Source organism: Balaenoptera physalus (genome assembly GCF_965194825.1).
Source record: "Balaenoptera physalus genome assembly, chromosome: 5".
NCBI lineage: Eukaryota > Metazoa > Chordata > Mammalia > Artiodactyla > Balaenopteridae > Balaenoptera > Balaenoptera physalus.
In genome coordinates, this window is record NC_138884.1 from 35,948,834 (window position 1) to 35,971,249 (window position 22,416).

The 22,416-nt window shown below is 35.8% G+C and overlaps 1 protein-coding gene and 1 long non-coding RNA gene across 5 annotated transcripts in view; both read right to left on the bottom strand.

Moving 5' to 3' along the window:
* Nucleotides 1-22,416, bottom strand: part of LRBA (LPS responsive beige-like anchor protein) — a 736,878-nt gene that overhangs the window by 175,306 nt on the left and 539,156 nt on the right. The window lies entirely within an intron of this gene.
* On the bottom strand, nucleotides 5,676-18,484 carry LOC309661638. The gene is made up of 2 exons (XR_014264126.1): nucleotides 13,536-18,484; nucleotides 5,676-13,500 (listed from the first exon to the last, which is right to left on the bottom strand). It is a non-coding gene; the product is annotated as an uncharacterized lncRNA (long non-coding RNA).

The following is a 22,416-nucleotide window of genomic DNA, read 5'->3' on the forward strand; positions in this document are numbered from 1 at the left end:
TGAAAACAAAATCAATGCTCCTTTTGTATGGTTCTGCAGCATATTAAGTATTCACTTTATGTGCTCCTATTTTTATTACTCTCCAAATGAGTACACCCCCAAAATCAATGGTTATAGAATCACATTTCTTGAATATAATGCTAAAACCAATTAGGATTGATTTCACTAGCATCCGAAAAAAAATGGCATCGTGCAGAGATCCATACACGTAGAACCCACAGTATTGATTCCGGCTGTGATTGTTACAGTTGATTTCTGAAGCCTGCTACAGGACAGCTATCAAGACATAGCACATTTATTTGCAAGCATATAAAAAAGAAATCCCCAAATAAAAGAAGGTTAAAAAAAAAAAAAGACCAGTGGAGCTGTGCAATGACAATGATACACTATCAGCTTACTCAGAGAAGTTACAGTGGGAATACACACATTGAATTATACATTACGTGAAAGCACTGATTTATTGTGGTAATAACATCCACCTCATTAAAAGATTCTGCTTTGCTGCAGTTGGAAGGCTACATATTGTTTACTGCTATAAATTAATGGCAGTGCAAAGAAGACTGTAGAAACATCCTAACAATAGATCTGTAATGACAGCGCTGTATATCACAGCTTCCTCAGCAGCTTCATAATAAAATGGAGACAATGTATTGAGCTAATACATTCTACCATGCTGGCCCATATTTTTCTGACAATTGCTTTAAAAGATGAGCTGAATCCAACTATGTTATAATGCTGCAAAACATTTAACTAAGCAAGAGTCAGTCATACACCAAAGTGCATCATAGCATTTTTGAAACATTATCTAAATCAGCATTTCAAGATGTTTATTCATCTCTGCAAAAGAACTAAAAGTAAATGCTGATGGTTCCTCTTACTTATACAGTATATTAAGAGCAACAAATGGAGGGCAATTCAGGAAGATGCCTAGTACTATCATCCTACAGAAAGCTCTTTGTACAATTTAACTGTAAAAGCTTGACAGATTATTTTTCAAAATCAGCAAATTGATTAAAGGAAGAAGAGCAAAAATACTGGTCATTTAAAGTGGTCATGACTTCCTGGAAAAAAATCAATAAAAAATAAGTATTGATTAGAGAGGTATAATTCAAGTTCATAACCAGATAAATATGAATAGGCTGAGGATATAGAAAAATAACTTTAAACACTACAAAAAGCTAACAAATAGAATTATATAAGATTTTTTAAATCTGCAAAATAATAAAAGAACCTTAATCACAGCAAGATGAAAAAGTAATTCAAATAAAATGGAATTATTTAAAAATTAGAGTATCAGGACTACCACCACAAGCATTTACGTTAAAAAAGAAATGGAAATAAGAACTTGGATTAAAATAGGAAAAGACAAATTAAAGAAAAAAGAACACCAGAACTCTTGAAAATGTATAAATAGCAAAAAAAAAAAAAAAAAAAAAAAAAAATCACTACACATAGGATATATTAATCTCATGAATAGCAAAATTGACAACTGTGGTAGATTGGTAAGTATTCTGTTTGAAATTCTCATCTGATACCTTTCAGAACAAGATATGCAAAGCAAAACTTTCTAAATCAGGTTTTTAAGAATATTACAATAAAAAAATCTTTTGTTACCTTTTTTGAGAAGTAATTTTGCTAATTATTAGAGATATAAAAATACTGCATGTAAAGTGCCCAGTTCAGTGCCTGGAATGCAGTAGGTTATTAGTAATAATAATTATTGTTATTTTTCAGCTTATTTGATCAAGAATGTTTAAGAAAAAAAGCCATTAAACAAGCCTGATGAAATTAATGTTGTCTATTAAGAAAGTAATTAAGCATCACAATCATCTAATGGTACATGCAGTACTGTGCATTATCTGTCAGAAGCCTAACAGTACACAGTAGACATCAAAACTGCATTACCCTATCTCAAAAACATAATCAAAAACAAAATTATCTTTCAAAAGTCCAAAAGGCCTCCAAATTTTACTGTGAAAAGCATATGAAATGTCAAGCAAGTTACAATCATCTAGTACTACATTAATTAAAAACAAATGGTATTGGATTCAAAGACCCCTACAACCACCCAACACAGACTCCTTCATCTGATTACTAGTAAAAGTTAAGCTGTAAAAAGACTGTAGTGTCCATACATTCTAAGTTTTTGCTTTCTTTTTAAAAATTTTCTTACCTGAAGTTATCTAATTAATAACCTCCAGCTTCCATTTTGTATTTTATAAAACATTATTATGCATTCTCACAATAAATGTGAGCTAGATATCCCTATTTTAATAATGAAGAAAATAAGTATCTTGAATAACCTAGCTCAAAATCAACATAAATCTAGGAAACAAAAATCCAGTACTCAAATCCAGTCTTTGGGCCATTTTATCCATAAACTGTTGTATTACAAAATGTTTTTCCTGATTTCAACAATTTCCCACTTTCTTACACTTCCATTTTTCAAATATGATATTTATTTAATAGGTTTATTTAAAAGACTAATAATATATGTAAAGTGCTTAGAAGAGCTCCTGGCACAAAGTACTCAATAATAAGTATAGCTGCTATTAATGTTGGTGTAATTGTTATTATCACCATCACCAGAATTCCTTCTTCCTTTTGAGATTTATATGTGAACTGTTGCAATTTATATCAACTTTTCAGAAGTGAAGTTCCAAACTGCTGGACCATGGTTACAATTACTAAGAGTAAGAAAGTTGTAGGGAATTGGCAATAAATCTCAGAAATTCTACACAGTATAGATTTGCTTGAGTTAACAACCCTCTCTTTTAAAATCAAAGTCTAAAAAGATATTTTTTCCATCTTTCTGTGAAAGCTTTCTTTGGTAATCATTAAACCTTAACATCTGGGGATGAGAAGCAGGAGAGAAGATTAGAGGAAAAGAAAAAGGTCATTATGGAGCAACAGACTCAGAAATCGGGCCGTTGGACATGCTAAAGGATAGTGTATCATAAACATACATGTTGTGAGTGAAGAGCGGAGTGGGGAAGAGCTGTCAAAAGTGAAAATGGGCTCATGCAAAAGAGCATGACTACTTTTAGGATCATGCTTAGGATCTCGATGACTGGCCTAAACCCATCTGTCAATGTTATCTTCCTTTGGTATGATTAGAACACTGGAAATATCCTTTAATTCCAGGACTACAGATAAACCCTGTCCTACAACATATAAGAGGGCATACAGGCAAGAGAGGTTATACATTATTTTATTCTGGAAGTAGGGCAGTCCTATAGATATCAAAAAAAGAGCGATCACAAAGTGAGCACAAGGAAAAGGTAACGTGGTTGAACCCAATGTTACATGAATCCGATGTTATAAAAATGTCACATTAAAGGAAAGAATCATGTTAATTAAGGGTAAGGTACTTGATATTCAGGAACAAATTAAGCAAAAATCTTCAAATTCAGACAATGAAAGAGGATGGACTATCAGGAAATGTGACATCATAAAAGATGGTCATTCCTGTTTAGAGAATAATGATTTGTTTTGGGAAGATTACAGGAAATAACTATGATAAACATATTAAAGAGGCTATTCTATCTGATGACAATGCAACTATTTATTGGCTATACGTGAAGGGTCTAAGAGTCTTAAGTAAATTATCTCACTATATTTACAACAACACCTTAATGTACAAAACTATTAGCTTTCCCAATTTACAGGTGAAAGAATTGAGTCTGGGAGAAGTTAAATGAGTATCAAAGGTTGGTTCCCCAGTCAATAGCAGAGCCAAGATTCAGAGTCACTAACTAAATTGACTAGTAAATCCTAGAATAACTTCAGTTGTATGGATTGATGAAAGTGTTGGTGCTGAATCTGCAAGGGCACTGGAATCCTTTCATGGGTGGTTTAGATTAAATGCTCTTCTGAAAAAATGTTATTTATGTTTTTATTCCCACCTATATAATGTATGTGGATCTCAATTTAGCAGAAGGCTTCACAAAAGGGGGAGAGAGATGAATATTTTGTCTTGGGGATGCTGAAAAATGGTTGGCAAAAACAGCTTTTAAAAAAGTGAACAAAGGGGCGCCTTCAAGATGGCGGAGTAGTATGATGTGGCGATCACCTTCCTCCACACAAACACATCAAAATTACATCCACATGTGGAACAACAACTACAGAACACCTACTGAAAGCTGGCAGAAGACCTCAGACTTCCCAAAAGGCAAGAAACTCCCCACGTACCTGGGTAGGACAAAAGAAAAAAGGAAAAACAGAGACAAAAGAATAGGGACGGGACCTGCACTTCGGGGAGGAAGCTGTGAAGGAAGAAAGGTTTCCACACACTAGGAAGCCCCTTCACTGGTGGAGATGGGGGGTGGGCAGGGGGGAAGCTCTGGAGCCGCAGAGGAGAGCGCAGCCACAGGGGTGCAGAGGGCAAAGCGGAGAGACTCCCGCACAGAGGATTGGTGCCAACCAGCACTCACCAGCCCGAGAGGCTTGTCTGCTCACTGGGTGGGGCAGGTGGGGGCTGGGAGCTGAGGCTCGGGCTTCGGAGGTCGGATCCCAGGGAGAGGACTGGGGTTGGCTGCGTGAACACAGCTTAAAAGGGGCTAGTGTGCCACAGTTAGCCGGGAGGGAGTCTGGGAAAAAGTCTGGACCTGCCTAAGAGGCAAGAGACCATTGTTTCGGGGTGCGCAAGGAGAGTGGATTCAGAGCACAGCCTAAACGAGCTCCAGAGACAGGCGCGAGCCGCGGCTACCAGTGCGGAACCCAGAGACAGGCATGAAATGCTAAGGCTGCTGCTGCAGCCACCAAGAAGCCTGTGTGCAAGCACAGGTCACTATCCACACCTCTCCTCCCAGGAGCCTGTGCAGCCTGCCACTGCCAGGGTCCCATGATCCAGGGCCAACTTCCCGAGGAGAACACACGGCGCGCCTCAGGCTGCTGCAACGTCACACCAGCCTCTGCCGCTGCAGGCTCACTCCGCATTCTGTACCCCTCCCTCTCCCGAGCCTGAGTGAGCCAGAGCTCCCTAATCAGCTGCTCCTTTAACCCTGTTTTGTCTGGGTGGGAACAGAGGTCCTCAGGTGACCTACACGCAGAGGGGGGACCAAATCCAAAGCTGAACCCCAGGAGCTGTGCAAACAAAGAAGAGAAAGGGAAATTTCTCCCAGCACCCTCAGGAGCAGCAGATTAAATCACAATCAACCTGATGTACCCTGCATCTGTGGAATACCTGAGTAGACAACGAATCATCCCAAAATTGAGGTGGTGGACTTTGGGAGCAACTACAGACTTGGGGTTTGCTTTCTGCATTAAATTTGTTTCTGGTCTTATGTTTATCTTAGTTGAGTATTTAGAGCTTATTATCATTGGTAGATTGTTTATTGATTTGGTTGCTCTCTTCCTTTTTTTATTTTTCATATATATATATTTTTTTCTTTTTTTTCCTTTTTCTCTTTTTATGAGTGTTATGTGTTTGCTTCTTTGTGTGATTTTGTCTGTATAGCTTTGCTTCTGCCATCTGTCCTAGGGTTCTGACTGTACGCTTTTGTTTTTTTTAATATACTTTTTAGCACTTGTTATCATTGGAGGATTTGTTTTTTGGTTTGGTTGGTCTCTTCGTTCTTTCCCTCTTTCTTTTATTTTTAATTATTTATTTATTTTTAATAATTTTTTCTATTTTAATCATTTTATTTAATTAATTAATTTATTTTCGTACTTTCTTTTTGTTTCTCCCTTTTCTTCTGAGCCGTGTGGCTGACAGGGTCTTGGTGCTCTGGCCAGGTTTCAGGCCTGAACCTCTGAGGTGGGAGAGCCAAGTTCAGGACATTGGTCCACCAGAGACCTCCCGGCTCCACGTAATATCAAATGGCAAAAGCTCTCCCAGCGATCTCCATCTCAACACTAAGACCCAGCTCCACTCAACAACCAGCAAGCTAGAGTTCTAGACACCCTATGCCATACAACTAGCAAGACAGGAACACAGCCCCACCTATTAGCAGAGAGGTTGCCTAAAATCATAATAAGGTCACAGACACCCCAAAACACACCACCAGATGTGGTCCTGCCCACCACAAAGACAAGATCTAGCCTCATCCACCAGAACACAGGCACTAATCCTCTCCACCAGGAAGCCTACACAACCGACTGAACCAATCTTAGCCACTGGGGGTAGACACCAAAAACAATGGGAACTATGAACCTGCAGCCTGCGATAAGGAGACTCCAAACACAGTAAGTTAGGCAAAATGAGAAAACAGAGAAACAAACAGCAGATGAACAAGCAAGGTAAAACCCACCAGACCAAGCAAATGAAGAGGAAATAGGCAGTCTACCTGAAAAAGAATTCAGAGTAATGATAGTAAAGGTGATCCAAAATCTTGGAAATAGAATGGAGAAAAAACAAGAAACATTGAACAAGGACCTAGAAACACTAAACAGCAAACAAACAATAATGAACAACACAATAAATGAAATTAAAAATGCCCTAGAAGGAATCAATAGCAGAGTAACTGAGGCAGAAGAACAGATAAGTGACCTGGAAGAAAAAATAGTGGAAATAACTACTGCAGAGCAGGATAAAGAAAAACGAATGAAAAGAACTGAGGACAATCCCAGAGCCTTCTGGAACAATATTAAACGCACCAACATTCGAATTACAGGGGTCAGAAAAGAAGAAGAGAAAAAAAAAAACGGGCTGAGAAAATACTTGAAGAGATGATAGTTGAAAACTTCCCTAATATGGGAAAGGAAATAGTCAATCAAGTCCAGGAAGTGCAGAGAGTCCCATACAGGATAAATCCAAGGAGAAACACGCCAAGACACATATTAATCAAACTATCAAAAATTAAATACAAAGAAAAAATATTATAATTGGCAAGGGACAGACAACAAATAACATACAAGGGAATCCCCATAAGGTTAAGAGCTGATCTTTCAGCAGAAACTCTGCAGCCAGAAGGGAGTGGCAAGACATATTTAAAGTGATGAAAGGGAAAAACCTACAACCAAGATTACTCTACCCAGCAAGGATCTCATTCAGATTCGACGGAGATTTTAAAATCTTTACAAACAAGCAAAAGTTAAGAGAATTCAGCACCACCAAACCAGCTTTACAACAAATGCTAAAGGAACTTCTCTAGGCAAGAAACAAAAGAGAAGGAAAAGACTTACAATAACAAACCCAGAACAATTAAGAAAATGGTAATAGGAACATACATATTGATAACTACCTTAAATGTAAATGGATTAAATACTCCCGCCAAAAGACACAGGCTGGCTGAATGGATACAAAAACAAGACCCATACATAGGTTGTCTACAAGAGACCCATTACAGACCTAGGGACACATACAGACTGAAAGTGAGGGGATGGAAAAAGATATTCCATGCAAATGGAAATCAAAAGAAAGCTGGAGTACCAATTCTCATATCAGACAAAATAGACTTTAAAATAAAGACTGTTACAAGAGACAAAGAAGGACACTACATAATGATCAAGGGATCAATCCAAGAAGAAAATATAACAATTGTAAATATTTATGCACCCAACATAAAGCACCTCAATACATAAGACAAATGCTAACAGCCATAAAAGGGGAAATCGACAGTAACACAGTCATAGTAGGGGACTTGAACACCCCACTTTCACCAATGGACAGATTATCCAAAATGAAAATAAATAAGGAAACACAAGCGTTAAATGATATATGAAACAAGATGGACTTAATTGATATTTATAGGACATTCCATCCAAAAACAACAGAAAACACTTTCTTCTCAAGTGCTCATGGAACGTTCTCCAGGATAGATCATATTTGGGTCACAAATCAAGCCTTGGTAAATTTAAGAAAATTGAAATCGTATCAAGTATCTTTTCCAACTATGAGACTAGATATAAATTATAGGAAAAAATCTGTAAAAAATACAAATAAATGGAGGCTAAACAATATACCACTCAATAAACAAGAGATCACTGAAGAAATCAAAGATGAAATCAAAAAATACCTAGAAACAAATGACAATGAAAACATGATGACCCAAAACCTATGGGATGCAGCAAAGGCAGTTCTAAGTGCGAAGTTTATAGCAATACAATCCTACCTCAAGAAACAAGAAACATCTCAAATAAGCAACCTAACCTTACACCTAAAGCAATTAGAGAAAGAACAACAAAAAAACCCCGAAGTTAGCAGAAGGAAAGAAATCATAAAGATCAGATCAGAAATAAATGAAAAAGAAATGAAGGAAACGATAACAAAGATCAGTAAAACTAAAAGCTGGTTCTTTGAGAGATAAACAAAATTGATAAATCATTAGCCGGACTCATCAAGAAAAAAAGGGAGAAGATACAAATCAATAGAATTAGAAATGAAAAAGGAGAAGTAACAACTGCCACTGCAGAAATACAAAGGATCATGAGAGATTCCTACAAGCACCTATATGCCAATAAAATGGACAACCTGGAAGAAATGGACAAATTCATAGAAAAGCACAATCTTCCGAGACTGAACCAGGAAGAAATAGAAAATATAAACAGACCAGTCACAAGCACTGAAATTGAAACTGATTAAAAACCTTGCAAGAAACAAAAGCCCAGGACCAGATGGCTTCACAGGCGAATTCTATCAAACATTTAGAGAAGACCTTACACCTATCCCTCTCAAACTCTTCCAAAATATAGCAGAGGGAGGAACACTCCCAAACTCATCTACAAGGCCACCAGCACCCTGATACCAAAACCAGACAAAGCTGCCACAAAAAAAGAACACTACAGGCCTATAACACTGATGAATATAGATGCAAAAATCCTCAACAAAATACTAGCAAACAGAATCCAACAGCACATAAAAGGATCATACACCATGATCAAGTGGGGTTTATCCCAGGAATTCAAGGATTCTTGAATATACGCAAATCAATCAATGTGATAAACCATATTAACAAACTGAAGGAGAAAAACTAATACTGAAGGATCATCACAATAGATGCAGAAAAAGCTTTTGACAAAAAATCAACACCCATTCAACATCCACCCATGATAAAAACCCTCCACAAAGTAGGCATAGAGGGAACTTACCTCAACATAATAAAGGCCATATATGGCAAACCCACAGCCAACATCATTCTCAATGGTGAAAAACTGAAACCATTTCCACTAAGATCAGGAACACAACAAGGTTGCCCACTCTCACTACTATTATTCAACATAGTTTTGGAAGTGTTAGCCACAGCAATCAGAGAAGAAAAAGAAATAAAAGGAATCCAAATCGGAAAAGAAGGAGTAAAGCTGTCACTGATTGCAGATGACATGATACTATACATGGGGAATCCTAAAGATGCTACCAGAAAACCACTAGAGCTAATCAATGAATTTGGTAAAGCAGCAGGATACAAAATTAATGCACATAAATCTCTTGCATTCCTATACACAAATGATGAAAAATCTGAAAGAGAAATTAAGGAAACACTCCCATTTACCACTGCAACAAAAAGAATAAAATACCTAGGAACAAACCTACCTAAGGAGACAAAAGACCTGTATGCAGAAAACTGTAAGACACTGATGAAAGAAATTAAAGATGATACAAACAGATGGAGAGATATACCACATTCTTGGATTGGAAGAATCAAGATTTTAAAAATGACTATATTACCCAATCTACAGATTCAATGCACTCCCTATCAAACTACCAATGTCATTTTACACAGAACTAGAACAAAAAATTTCACAATTTGTATGGAAACACAAAAGACCCGGAGTAGCCAAAGCAATCTTGAGAAAGAAAAATGGAGCTGGAGGAATCAGGCTCCCTGACTTCAGACTATACTACAAAGCTACAGTAATCAAGACAGTATGGTACTGGCACAAAAACAGAAATACAGATCAATGGAACAGGATAGAAAGGCCAGAGATAAATCCACGCACATATGGTCACCTTATCTTTGATAAAGGAGGCAAGCATATACAGTGGAGAAATGACAGCCTCTTCAATAAGTGGTGCTGGGAAAACTGGACAGCTACATGTAAAAGAATGAAACTAGAACACTCCCTGACACCATACACAAAAATAAACTCAAAATGGATTAAAGACCTAAATGTAAGGCCAGACACTGTAAAACTCTTAGAGGAAAACCTAGGCAGAACACTCCATGACATAAATCACAGCAAGATCCTTTTTGACTCACCTCCTAGAGAAATGGAAATAAACAGAAAAATAAACAAATGGGACCTAATAAAACTTAAATGCTTTTGCACAGCAAAGGAAGCCATAAACAAGATGAAAAGACAACCCTCTAATGGGAGAAAACATTTGTAAATGAAGCAACTGACAAAAGATTAATCTCCAAAATATACAAGCAGCTCAATACCAAAAAAACAAACAACCCAATCCAAAAATGGGCAGAAGACCTAAACAGACATTTCTCCAGAGAAAATATACAGATTGCCAACAAACACATGAAAGAATGCTCAACATCACTAATCATTAGAGAAATGCAAATCAAAAATACAATGAGGTAACACCTCACACCAGTCAGAATGGCCATCATCAAAAAATCTACAAACAATAAATGCTGCAGAGGGTGTGGACAAAAGGGAACCCTCTTGCACTGTTGGTGGGAATGTCAATTGATACAGCCACTATGGAGAACAGTATGGAGGTTTCTCAAAAAACTAAAAGTAGAACTACCATACGACCCAGCAATCCTACTACTGGGCATATACCCTGAGAAAACCATAATTCAAAAAGAGTCATGTACCACAATGTTCATTGCAGCTCTATTTACAATAGCCAGGACATGGAAGCAACCTAAGTGTCCATCGACAGATGAATGGATAAAGAAGATGTGGCACATATATACAATGGAATATTACTCAACCATAAAAAGAAATGAAATTGAGTTATTTGTAGCGTGGTGGATGGACCTAGAGACACTTATACAGAATGAAGTAAGTCAGAAAGAGAAAAACAAATACCATATGCTAAGATATATATGGAATCTTTAAAAAAAAAATGGCTCTGAAGAACCTAGGGTTAGGCAGGAATAAAGACACAGACATATAGAATGGACTTGAGGACACAGGGAGGGGGAAGAGTAAGCTGGGACGAAGTGAGAGAGTAGCATTGACATAGATACACTACCAATGGTAAAACAGACAGCTAGTGGGAAGCAGCCACATAGCACAGGGAGATCAGCTGGGTGCTTTGTGTCCACCTAGAGGGGTGGGATAGGGAGGGTGGGAGGGAGACTCAAGAGGGAGGAGATATGGGGATGTATGTATATGTATAGCTGATTCACTTTGTTACACAGCAGAAATGAACACACCATTGTAAAGCAATTATACTGCAGTAAAGATGCTAAAAAAAAAAAAGTGAACACAAAACATAAACACTGTCACCAAAGTTTATTGCTTTACTTGCCTCTTAACTTTTATATTTGTATATCCAAATCTACGAATCCAAATGAAAGCCTTTAATTCTGTCTGTTGTTGAAACTTTTTAAAGAAGCCAATGAATTTTATTTTGTGCCTCTCTACCCCTCCCTTCCTCCCCCACCCCCAAAGAGAAGAAAATAAAAGAATAGCCTCTGTCATTTAAGTAATGTTGCCACTGTTAGGGGGTGCAGGAACTATTTTGTGTCAGTTGTAGCAGCTCTTTTATCTAAATGACAAATAAACAAAGAGACTCATCAACACGTACTCAACCTTGGCTTCTAGGATATTTCATCATGTGCTATATGCAGCTGAGATGCTTTGGCACTTATCTTCACACACTCTACGTTTTATCTAGTAATGTCGAGAAAATACTTTCATAGGCACACTACTATGGCTTTTAGAGTTAACAAATAAGCACTTTTGTTTTCAAGTACCAGAGCAGATTTTAATCATTTGAAAACACACGTTTTTCCAAGTGGCAGTAAACATATAACCCCTATACTATTTCAATTTAACAAACACATCTTGGGAAAAAAGATAGTATTCCATTTTACTTATTGTACCTACGTAGAATCTAAATCATTTCAGAGGCTCACATTGGTAGATTTAGTAGCAACGCCTTCACAGTTCTATGTTATTTAGCTATGGTTCATATTAAGTGATTTTCATTCTAGGTATTTATCTGTTTGAGAAAGGCACATAAATCAATTAAAATAATCTGATAATCCAATGTCATTGTTGAGCTAAATGTCTGGAAGAACCCAAAAAATAATCTTAACAATCCAAGGTCAACTAAAAAAAAGATGTTTTAAGTAATTATGAAAATGACAAACACCCAAGAGGTTCAATGCTATTATAACAAAACCTATTCATTTGCTGAGCGATTCACCTATCCAATTAAAGAAACACTTAGGACCATTAAAATCAGGAGTTCTGGTCCAAAGAAGTGACAAAGGAGGCTCCTGAACTCACTTCTTCCCACAGAAAAACTGAAAATTCAGCTACACATGGAACAATTCCCTCTGAAAGAAACCTAAAACCTAGCGGAGCAACTGTTACACCTTGGGCAAATAAGAAAAACCCACATCATAACAGGTAAGAAAGGGTATGACACAATCTCATAAACCTCACCCCTGACAGTGACACACCAGCTGACGCACCACTGGGAGGGAATTCACAACTCATGGATTCTCCCTGAGGAGTAAGTTTGGGACCAAACACCTAGCACCTCAACATTTAAGACTTCCACTTGTGAGACAGGCCCCCAAAACACCTAGCTCTGAAAGCCAACGAGGCTTGCATTCTCGAGACCCACAAGACTATACAGGCATACCTCGGAGATACTGCAGGTTTGGTTCCAGACCACTGCAATAAAGTAAATACAGCAATACAGCGAGTCACATGAATTTTTTGCTTTCCCAGTGCACATAAAAGTTATGTTTACCCTATACTGTAGTCTATTAAGTGTGCAATAGCATTATGTCTAAAAAAACAATGTACATGTCCTAATTTTAAAATACATTATTGCTAAAAATGCTAACCATCTTCTGAGTCTTCAGTAGTCATAATCTTTTTAATGGTGGAGGTTTGAAATATTGCAAAAATTACCAAAATATGACACAGACACAAAATGAGCAAACGCTGTTGAAAAAATGGCACTTATAGACTTGTTCAAGGCAGGGTTGCCACAAACCTTCAATTTGTAAAAAACTCAATATCTGCAAAGCACAATAAAGTAAAGCACAACAAAACAAGATATGCCTGTACAGCAGAAAAAGAAAGAACAAAACAAAACAAAATACAGTTCCTAATAGGCTCTCACTCCAAAACGATGGAATAGGGAAAACAGGAGTATACTGTTTTAAGGTTTGAAGACTATACATGAAATGGTATATTATTATTTGAAGAAAGGCTGTCATAAGTTGAAGACATATATTTCAAACCATAAAGAAACCACTAAACTTTTAAAAAAGAGGTATAGGGCTTCCCTGGTGGCGCAGTGGTTAGGAATCCGCCTGCCAATGCAGGGGACACGGGTTCGAGCCCTGGTTCAGGAAGATCCCACATGCTGCAGAGCAGCTAGGCCCGTGCGCCACAACTACTGAGCCTGCGCTCTAGAGCCGGTGCTCTGCGACGAGAGAGGCCACCGCAATGAGAGGCCCGCGCACAGCAATGAAGAGTAGCCCCCGCTCACCGCAACTAAAAAAAGAAAGCCCACGCGCAGCCATGAAGACCCAACATAGCCAAAAATACATAAATAAATTAATTAATAAAAAAGAGGTATAAATAACAAGACACAGTGAAGATAAAATAGAATAATAAAAATACATAATCTAAAAGAAAACAGATAAAGGGAGACAAGGTACAAAGAACTGATATAAGGGATAAAAAACAGATGGCAAGAAAGTACATTTAAACTGACTACATCAAAAATTACATTAAATGTAAATGGTCTCAACAACCCAATTAAAATGCAGAGCTTATCAGAATGGGTATAAAAGCAAGACTCCATTATATACTGTCCACAGAAATTTAAAAAATAAAGCCATAGACAGGTTTAAAAAAATGATAGAAAAAGATACTACAAGTAATAATCAAAATAACACTGTCATATCTACATCAACATCAGAAAAGGTAGACTTCAGAACATGGACTATTACCAGGTATGAAAGGAGACCTTACATAAAGATAATGGGATTCATTTATAAGGAAAACATAATCTGAAATGTGTATGCACTGTATTAGTTTCCTAGAGCTCCTATGACAAACTACCACAAACTGTGTGGCCTAAAACAATAGAAATTTATTTTCTCACAGTTCTGGAAGTTAGAAGTCCAAAATAAGGTGTTGGCAGAGCCATGCTCTCTTACAAGCCTCTAGGGGAGGATCCTTCCTTGCCTCTTCCAGCTTCTTGTAGCCCCAGGTATTCCTTGACTTCTGGCAACATAACTCCAACTTCTGTTTCCATCACTACATGGTGTTCTTTCTTTTGGTGTCTGTTTTAACACGGTGTTTTCATCTTCTTCTTATGAAAACACCAGTCATGTTGGAATTAGGCCCATCCTAATGACCTCATCTTTAACTTCATTACATTTGCCAAGACCCTATTTACAAATAAGGTCATGTCCACAGGTGCCAGGAGTTAGGATTTCAACATATCTTTTGGGGAGACATAATTCAACTCATAACAGGTACCCAGAAACAAATGCTAAAAATAAAAAATAAAACAAAAACTTGAGAGATATGAAAAAAGATACACACAAATCTAAATTACAGTTGGAGAAGTCAACACTCCTCTCTCAGTAATCAACAGAACAAGTAGATATAAAATTAGTAAGGATATAGAAGATATTAACAACACTCGCAACCAATTTAACCTAGTTGACGTGTATAGACCACTTTATGTAATAACAGATGAGTATGTATTGTTTTCAGGTACACATGGAGCATTAACCAACGGACACCATGTTTGCAGCCATAAACCAAATTTCAACTAATTTAAAAGAACCGAAGTCATACAAAGTATGTTCTCCAATCATGATGGAATTAAACTAGAAATCAACAAGAGAAAGACATCTGACAAATCCTCAAATCTGTGGAAAGGAAACAATACTCTTCTAAATAATTTATGGGTCAATGAGAAAGTCACAGGGAAAATTAGAAAATATTTTGAAAAGAATAAAAATGAAAACACAATATAGAAAACTTTGTTGGACCATACAAAATCAGTGCTTTGAGAAAAACCTGTATCATTAAATGCTTATATTAGAAAGAAAAAGAGATCTGAAATCAATAGTTTAAAGCTTCCACCTTAAGACACTAAAAAAGAGGAGAAATTAAATCCGAAGCAAGTAGAAAGAAAAATAATAAGGGAAGCAAAGGTCAGTGAAACTGAAAACAGAAAAAACAATAGAAACATATGAAACCTATAGCAACTATCGTACTTAATGATGAAAGTAAAGGCTTTTCCCCTAAGATCAAAGACAAGGCACTCTCAGCATTTCTAGTTAACATTATATAATGCAGTAAGTATTCACTGGGAGATGTAGGAAGTCCTAAAGTCTACAAAAGGCTGCTAGCATGAATAATTGAGTCTAGGAAGGTTGTAAAATACAAGGTCAATATAAAAAATTCAATTGTGTTCCCATATACTAGCAATGAACAACTGGAATTGAAAATTTTGTAACAATAAAAAACATGAAAATTTTAAGGATAAATTAACAGAATATGTACAAGAATTGTTTACTAAAAGCCACAAAACATTAGAGAGAAATTAAAGAAAACCTAAACGAATGGAAGATAAACCATATTTATGGAATGGAAGATTCAATATTGCTAATATATCATTTTTAGTAAAGATGGCCTACTGATTAAGTACAATACCAATCAAAATCTCAGCAGAATTGACAAGCTGATTCCTATATTTATATGGGAAAAACAGAAAACCTAGCATAGCCAAAACCTTTTTGAAAAAGAAGACATAGTTGGATTCACATGACCTGATTTTATGACTAACTACAAAGCTATAGTAAACAAGACAGTGTGGTATCGATATAAGGATAGATATGCTAATTGACTGAACAGAATAGAGTCTAGAAATAGACCCACACAATATATAGTCAATTTAATTCCAACAAAGGTTCCCAGACAATTCATGAGAAAAAAAAGTCTTTTCAACAAATGGTGTTGGAAGAACTGGACTTGCATTTGTAAAACAAATGAACTTCAACTGTTATTTTGCAACTATGACAGATTATAGATAAAAATAAGTAGCATCAGCAGCAACAGTAGAAGAGGGTAATAATAATTATGTTTGACACAATTTGGTTTTAGAAAAGTCAAATCACTGTTAGGTAATAATAAGCATGTGGTCAACTAAATAATCTACATCAGCAGCTTTAAATTTTTCCAGTAAGACAGGTTCCAAACATATACACGTAGAGGTGAATTCAGAGGCCTCTTGCAGTAAACCCATAGTCCCCCCTTCAAGTGACCTAAGGCTACAGGTTGAAAACAACTGCTACATCTTTATCTTCCTTCCTACCAATAAGACTACTGCCATTTATATTTCGAACTCTGACTTATCTTCATCCTCTCTTCTTCCTGTTTTTTTTTTTAATACTGTATATTTCTAAGCCTAAATGTAAGACATCACATTTTTTCTTTGTATTTCACTAAATATTTTACATGAGTATTTCATTCTGAAAAATGATTTAAAACTTTGTATTTTAATTACTGTAATGCAAGCTGTATGATCAATTTGTAATATTGGTGAAACTGTCAAACAAATCAGGTCCTAGAACAGAATCCTGGAAAGATGGCCTAAAGAGGATGATACCTCAAGTTTATAAAGGGCATTAAACAGCAGAGTTGTAAATGATACAACAATTCTGAATGCTATGAATGTCTTCTAATCATCTTGTCTGTATTTCAGAAAGGTACCACTCAGATTTTCAAATCATTTGCTGGTTGACATTATAAATCGTGAACTCACAGTTTTTTTAAAAACTCCTTTTCTGAAAGTGGGACAGTCTAAAGTTAAGTCACGCAGAAATAAAATGTTTCACAGTCACATAGAAATGTGTCACAGTCACACAGAAATAAAACTATTCTTGTATAAATGGTTCCTACATAACATTCATTTGGTCATAAAACTCTTTAAAAGTAGGGACTATTTCATTCACCTTTGTTTCTCACAGTTCTCAGAACAATGTCTACAAAAGGTACCCAGAAAATGTTTAATAATCAATTATTTGAATTAAAACATTTATTCAATATAAACAGGGTACTGTAAACCTTTGTTTATGTTGAATAAATGTGCTTATTCTAATAAATGGACTTGGAGAAAAAAGACTTGGACAGGAATGTGGACATGTGACTAAAAGATATGTTACTACTTACCCACTATAAAAAGCAGACTATCACATACTCACATAAAATAAGTTTTGACTATCACAGGGAACTATAAGAATGAGAAGTTGACAACAAAGATATAAAGAAAGCTCCAAATGTATACAGGTTTTTTAAATGTCTTCCTACTATATTTACTCTCTTAGAAAAAAATACTCCAGCCTGAAATCAGAAGTATAATACCAGAGCTTATTCAACTTAAAAAAATACTTTTCTAGGTGTTTTGAAAACAATTTTTATGTGAATTTATGGTTAAGTACATGTTCCTTACTCAGGATCTACCCAAGTTAGTACACCCAGCACTAAACTAAGAAAACAGGAAGTATTATGTGATAAAACTGGTAATGCTATGTAAATAAAACAATTCATTTATAAATGATAATAAATGATCACTCCACACCACAGTAACTTAGGATGATTTGAGAATAAATACTTAACTTTGAGAAGGATTACTTGACTGGCAGTGTGTTGCTGGTACATGTCAAGATTATTCATCTCCCTGACAGTAATATTAACCACAATCCATCTCAGTTACTTCACTTTATCATTTTCTGACTAATGTTAAAAAAACAATGTCATTGAAGGCTGCTTAAACTAAGTGTAGGCTTAACCTCTGTTAGAGTCATATAAAAACTTCCACTAGAAGGTAACTTCTAGTAAAAAAACAAATCTGCTATACAGAGTGCTAATACTTTAAAAATACAAATTTTAAAAAATAGTCATACAAAACCAATAGATTGTTTTCCTAATTTAAAAACAAAACTTCAGCAAATCCTCTAAACACACGACAATATATTGCCCCGTGTGTGTGTGTATGTTCACATTTTGCTAAACTTAATTTTAAATTGTGGGGAAAAAGTTGCATAGCCATATTTTAAACAAAATATATCACATTGAACACGTAATAATTTAAAGTTTTAAAAGGTCAGTGTACCCATGAAAAATTTTCTTCAGTATTATACAAATACTACATAAAAAGCAGTTTGCTATATAGGACCCCCCAAATTAAGTACTTTGCTAAAGGTCCCTTCTAATAAATGGAGGCAGGCTGACACAAGTCTATCTAAATCCAAAAATTTCCTACTCTGGTTCTTGAATTTTATCTTTCCAGGCTATTTCAATTTGGATGTTCCTTTTAGAAAACATCTGCACTTACACTCTACTTTCTATAAAATCATTTTCTTTTTCTATTTCTTTTTCTATTTCTTTTTCTATTTCTTTTTCTATTAATGCAATAGTTTTTCTCTGTGAGGGTATTTATTCTTGTTTCGTTTCCAAGGCTTCTTCTGCTTCTTAAATTGTCTTTGTTTCTTCTGGTTTCTTTTATTTTTCTATTCCATTTAGTCTCTGTTGTCCTTCACACTGAAGACTGTCTTTCAGTGTGAATGTCTGCTACCTTCATTTTTAAGAACGAGGCACGAAAGAGCTGACTGAAGTACACTGAACATAAGCAGCATGTGAACGGGTCGACTTCACTGAAGAGAAATCAGGTGGGCTCCAAGCAGGATCCCTAAATGTCAGTACTCCTCAGGTCTTTTCTCTTGAGCCAGTCAGTATATCCAAAGAGTAGCACAATTTTCTGTCTTACAGGGTGGGGCTGGTACAAGCCTGGCTGTCGGAGTTCCGATAGCATGACAGCAAAAGGGGTCTGGGGGCCTTCACCATTCAGTTCTTAAAGCTTTCTGTTAATCCTCCTGCTTTCCATTCCTTACCCTTCAACTCTCCCGCTGCTGTTCTTGTTGTTCTCAAATCAGAAACTTCTCCAGTACAATTTCTCCAAAAAGTAAACCTCTAGTCTTTTGCCAAGATAAAGGTAAAAGTAGTTGCATATTGGAAAGAAGTATAAATGCAAGTATTCAATGTAAACTATTCTTTCTGGTTATATCTAAAGTCTACCAGTTCAGTGATAGCGACAGATCTGAGATCAAATCCTAGCCTTAACACTTGGAAAATGTATGACCTTAGAGAGCTGCTTAACTTCACTACATCTTAGTTTCATTATGTGTAAAATAAAGATAACACATTCCTTACAGTGTTGTTGAAGGGATTAAAGAAGGGCGCTTATACAAAATGTTTGTTAAAAGCACCTACTAGGGCTTCCCTCACAATCCTACAAAAAGATTCTAACCTTTCCCAGTATCATTCTTTTGCTGACTGGACTATAAACTCCCCAAGGCCAGGGAATGTAATTTATATCAAAATCCCTAAGATCCATGTGGCATATAACAGTATATTTGATGCCAAGATTAAAATATTTTTAATATATTTTGTCAGCCAATAAAAAATAGCCAAATGTGGGGTAATTTTAAATTTCTTTCTCTGCAATTATGTTTTATTTAAATACTTTAAGATCCATTATTTACTCTTATAATACAATAACTTTTTTTATTTTTTTAAGTTTGAATTCCTTTGGTTTTGACTGAAGCCCAATAAATAGAAAAACAAAGTAAAAGTTATAACGCCTATCATTTTAAAACAATATTGCTCCCCCCCCCAAAAAGAGTGTTCTTTTCCCTCTGTGACATCTAGATGGTATATTGATTCCCAGTATATCTGTTACAGAGCCTACTAAAAGGACTGGCATTCGTCAGAAACAGCACTTAAAACTTAAAGAGATAAAGAAGTGCTGTCTGATCAACAACAGTTAAATGTCGGTAGTCAATTCCAGGTCAAGATGAATGCTGTATATTAAATGTGTGTGTTAGGAGAAATATCTCACATATAAAAACACACAACCAAATGGTAGGAGATAAAAAGGAGACAGGAGACGGGGCGGGGGTGGTGGTGGAAATCATCTACTTTTGCTTTAAACAAAGAGAGAGAGAGAGAAAAAACACAATAAATACAAGGACAAACAATAGCAACTCATCAACCAGTAAATAAATTCAGAACAGCCTTGTCATTCAGTACTCTTCAGTTATCTCAGAATGTACGCTTTAGAAACATTTTGACCCAGACTAGAGCAATGAAAGCTGCTAGTTTAACAGAGTGTGGATGGTACAGCATTGTAAGATAGGTTTAAAACAAACAAACAAACAAATAAACAAAAACCTATGATTAACTGGGACCTGGACCAAAATTTAAAATACAGTTTGAAGATCTGATGATAGTAAACTTTGCTCAAATTCCTACACTACAAGGTAGGGTCATTTCCCCTAACGTTTACTTTTCTTGACTCTTAAAATAACAGATCACATTGTGCTTGCCCTCTACAGTTGAAAAATGCATGATTTTCCTTTTCCCTCTACCTTGAACTCTTTCTTTCAGTATTTTCCTTCACTTTAAGAATGAGCTCTAATAAATATTAAATACTTGATTATACCTTGGCCAGTCCTGCTTTTTCCCCCCAATCTTCAGTTATTTTTTAGTAAAATAGTAACTTAGAAGATTTTATTTTATCTAATCTCCAGAAACTAAGAGTCCCTCGCACACCCTATTACTCAATGAACAATCAATAAATGAAAAACCCAAATGAATGCTCGAGTAGTAACATCAGGTATTCTCTAGATTTAAGCAAACATGCAGCTTTTTCATAAAACAGGCTTAGTCAAAAAAGCTTGGGGCATAACCTGGGACAAACACACCAGGAGTAGGCAATTGGGAAAAGCTTTCCTTTTTCAAGCAATGGAATGCTGGTTGTCTCTTACCATGCATTTCAGCATGAGAGGTGAAAAGCAACTTGATAAAATAACATCAAAACAGACTTAGCAATTGATACCAAACGTAGAAAGCAGTATAGCATATTGCAGCATTTCTCAAGGTTTCTGGGCCAAAACTCATAGTAAGAAGTCTGTCACTTCAAATCATAACCCAGCACACACACACACACACACACACACACACATCTTAAGCAGAAGATTCATACATGATGCACATTACTTTCTTTTTTTAATGTAATGCTATACTATTCTATTCTTTTTTTAAAATGCTAGTTGTGAACTGCATAGTGTTAAAATTCTGGTTCTATCCACTAGCTATGTGACTTTGTACAACTTGCTTAACCTCATGGTGCCTCAATTTCTGTCCCTGTAAAAGACAATAATAACGTTACCAATCTTAGAAGGCCTTTGTGAGGGTTAAAAGAATTAACACATGTGATATTCTTAAATAAGAGCCTGGCATATACTAAGTCCTTAATAAACATTAGTTAACAGTAATAAAGTGAGAGGTTCCTACCTTCTGAAATTTACAGCTGAGTTTTCATTTGCAAGATTTCACTTGGAAATGGATAGTTCCATTTCAATCTAACAACATACTTGTTTTTTGGAATAGGTATCCAGGTATATACATTAAATATTCCAAAATAACTATGTTGATCAATTAGAACAGAAATGATTGTACCTGATTATCTTGATTTTCCTCACTTAGAAAATTGGCTTACACAATCAATCTCCTACTAAGGAAATAAATAAATAAATAAATCACAATAGCACAAAAAAAATCTTACTAATCCACCAAGGAAGCCCTGGTACTGAAACACTCAGCCATCATAATTTGTTTTTATGGTATGACATTTTGTAAATATATTCCTGTCCTAATTATAACTTCTTATAAAGAAAAGACAAAAAAAAATGTTCTTATCTCTTCCAAGGAGACTGTCAAAATATAAAAATCAGTATGTATTTGTAAAATATGGATTAATGTCACTTCAAAGTTTATGCATGGTTAGATCTGTCTTCTCATCAGTCAGAATTTCAGACTAGTGATGAAACAACAGGGAAAGTGGAGAAAAAAAATCAACTTCAAAACTGATCTCTACTTTTTTTCAGCTTTAAAAGAATAAATTAAACCATTATGTTAAATGAGGAGTTTCTCAATACAAGGAAATATTAAATTTGCATTGTGATTTTCAGACTAGACATTTTTTTTGCACTGCCCCATTTAGACTTTCTTTTTGAACAGAATGATCAGAAACATAATACAGAAGGGTGCTGATTACATTAATTCAGCTTCAGAAAGAGAATTCCCTGTGCAACATGGAAGAGATTACCAAATAAAATTGTAGCTTTGTATCAATGCTACTAAAACTCCTCTGAAAACCAGCTTAGGGGAAATTAAATGGACATAAACACGCATAAATAATTCAATGCATTTTAAAGCTAGTCAGGCTATATTATC